Genomic DNA, 3,460 nt, shown 5'->3' on the forward strand with positions numbered 1-3,460 from the left:
AAGTTATCTTTAACTACTAGTTATGTATTGATTTGTTTTGTCTTGATTTTATGATTTAATACTTTTGCAAAGGTGGAGCTGGTCTATTTTATTTTGTTTGATTATTAATTCAGGTTGTCTGGGTTGCTCTGCAGTTTTCTTTGTGATGATGGAATCACTATGTGGAATGTAGATGGAGATCTCTGTTCGTCATGAAGGGGGTTTAGGATTCAAGCTGGCAGGTGTTGTGGTGGCTTAATATGGTTTTTATATTCGATGAGGCAGGGGAGAGACAGGGAAAGGAGGAAGAAAAAAGAGAGAGAGAGAGAGACAAAAGCTCCAAGGCCATTCTCAGGCCTTTGAGTAGGCTACAAATGATGATGTTATACTGTTACTCACAGGTCCACAACTCAAGTTCACCAAAGACCCCAATGATTAGGGGTCTGCCATTTTCTGCCAGATTCAGACAGCTGCAAAAACTCCATACTCTAGGCCCCTCCATGCCAAAAAGCTGTCCTTACCCACACTGGGAGATTGTCCTAGGGTCCACCCACTTGTGGCAGCTTCCCTTTCTGGTCCCAATTCAGCAACACCCAGAGCCGGGGGAGGGGGGAGTCTCTGCTCCCTCCCTGTGGTCCCAAGTTTACCAATAAAGGCAGGTGCTGAAGGTAGATCTGTGGAGTGGCCACTTACTCCAATAAGTTCTTTCCACTGACCCAGGGAGCTCTCTGATGCCCCATCTCTCTGGCCAGTTGGCACTCTGAAGGACAGGTTCACCTATTTTTCATTCTTTCCAGATGATTGCACTGCCTCTCCCACTTTTCTACCCTTTCTCCCCTGTGTTTGGTGTTCCCTGAATTAATGTCCTGCTCAGAGCACCAGAATCCCTGCTTCAAACTGCTGCACTTAGTTTTTTAGGGACTAAGATGCTAGAGGGAACTAAAGTGTGGGTTACAGGTAAGATACCATCTTCCCATCTCCTCTACGTTATTCTTTAGGGTTGCATAGTATTCCATTGAGTGTGTACCATTGTTTTGTTATCGATTCTTCTGTTGATGGGCACCTAGGTTGTTTCCATCTCTTGACTATTGTAAATAGTGCTGTGATGAACACTGGTGTGCATATATCTGTTCTTGTCCTGCCCCTCACTTCTTTAAGATATATACCTAGTATTGGAATTGCTGGGTCAAATGGTATTTCTAATTCCAACTTTTTAAGGAATTGCCATACTGCTTTCCACAGTGGATGTATCATTTGACAGTTCCACCAGCAGTGTATGAGAATCCCAATCTCTTTGCATCCTCGCCAGCATTTGTTATTTTCTGTCTTGTTGAACTTTGCTACTAGTACTGGGGCAAGATGGTATCTCATTGTTGTTTTGATTTGCATCTCTCTAATGGCTAATGATCATGAGCATTTCTTCATATGTTTGTTGGCTGCTTGAATATCCTCCTTGGTTTAGTGTCTATTCATGTCTTCTGCCCATTTTTTAATTGGATTATTTGTCTTTTTGTTGTTGAGGTGTTGGAGTTTTGCATAAATTCTGGAGATAAGTCCCTTGTCATATATGTTATTACCAAATATTTTTTCCCAATCTGTAGGTTCTCTTTTGACTCTTTTGGACAAGCCTTTGGAAGCACATAAAAATTTAATTTTTAGAAGGTTTCAATCATCTAGTATCTCTTCTGCTGTTTGTACGTTTTGGGTTATGCTTGAGAGTCCATTTCTCCCATATTTTATGGGCCCTAAATTTGCCCCTAGTTTTTCCTTGAGGAACTTTATAGTTTCAGGTTTCACATTTAAGTTTTTGATCCATCTGGAGTTAGTTTTTGTGTATGGTGTGAGGTACATATCTTGTTTCCTTTTTCTGCAAATGGATATTCAGTTTTGCCTGCACCATTTGTTAAACAGACAATCTCTTCCCTATTGAAAGGATTTCAATGGATCTATTTCTGGGTTGTCAATTCTATTCCAGTGGTCTATGTGTCTGTTGTTGTACCAATACCAGGCAGTTTTGACTACTGTGGCTGTAGAATAGGTTTTAAGATCTGGGAGTGAGAGACCTCCTACTTTGTTCGTCTTCAACAATGCTTTGCTTATCTGAGATCTCCTTCCTTTCCATATAAAGTTAATGACTGTTTTTTCCATAACCTTAAAGAATGTTGATGGGATCTGGATTGGGGTTGCATTGAACATATAGATTGCTTTGGGTAGAATTGATATTTTTACAGTGTTCAATCTTCCTATCCATGAGCATGGTATGTTCTTCCATTTATGTAGATCTCTTATGATTTCTTGAAGTAGTCTTTTATACTTTTCTTTGTACAGGTCTTTTGTGTCTCTGGTAAGATTTATTCCTAAGTACTTTATTTATTTGGTAGCTATTGTGAACAGTATTGATTTCCTTATTTCTTTTTCAGCAATTTCTTTGCTGCTGTAGAGAAACCCAACTGATTTTTGGGAAGTTGATCTTGTATCCTGTCATGATGCTAAATCTCTCAATTAGTTCCAGTAGATTTTTGACTGAGTCTCTTTGGTTTTCTAGGCATAGGATCATATCATCAGCAGATAGGGATAGTTTGACTTCTCCCTTACCAATTTGGATGCCTTTGATTTCCCTTTCTTGCCTTATTGTCCTGGCTAGGACTTCCAATATAATGTTGAATAGAAGTGGTGGTAGAAGGCTTCCCTGTCTGGTTACTGCTCACAAGGGGAATGGTTTCAGTCTCTCTCTATTGAGAATAATGTTGCCTGTTGGTTTTGCATATATGACCTTTGTTATGTTGAGAAATGTCCCTTCTATTACTATTTCGCTGAGAGTTTTGATCAGGAATGGATGTTGGATTTTATCAAATGCCTTTTCTGCATTGATTGATATGATCGTGTGTTTCTTTTCCTTTGTTTTATTTATGTAATGGATGACGTTGATTGTTTTTCTAATGTTGAACCATTCCTGTATACCTGATATGAACCCCACTTGGTCATAATGAATGATTTTCTTGATATTTTGTTGCAGTCTATTGGCTAGGATTTTGTTGAAGATTTTTGCATCCATATTCATGAGGGATATTGGTCTGTAGTTTTCCTTTTGAGTAATGTCTTTGCCTGGTTTTCATATCAAGGTTAAGCTTGCTTCATAAAATGAATTAGGAAGGATTCCATCCTTTTGTATGTTTTAGAGTAGTTTGAGTAGGATTAGTGTCAGTTCTTCTCTGAATGTTTGGCAGAATTCTCTGGTGAAACCATCTGGGTCAAGACTTTTTTTTTGTTGGTGATTTTTTTATGACTTGTTCAATTTCCTCTTTTGTGATGGACCTGTTCAACTTTTCCACATCAGTCTGTGTTAGTTTAGGTAAGTACTGTGTTTCTAGAAATCTACCCATTTCTTCCAGATTTTCAAATTTTCATAGCATCCTGATATTAACAGATTAAATGCACCACTCAAGAGATGGAGTGTATAATTCTTCACAGCATCCTGATA

The sequence above is a fragment of the Orycteropus afer genome, unplaced genomic scaffold (assembly GCF_000298275.1).
Source record: "Orycteropus afer afer isolate SDZICR_OR568_19922 unplaced genomic scaffold, OryAfe1.0 scaffold00392, whole genome shotgun sequence".
Lineage (NCBI taxonomy): Eukaryota > Metazoa > Chordata > Mammalia > Tubulidentata > Orycteropodidae > Orycteropus > Orycteropus afer.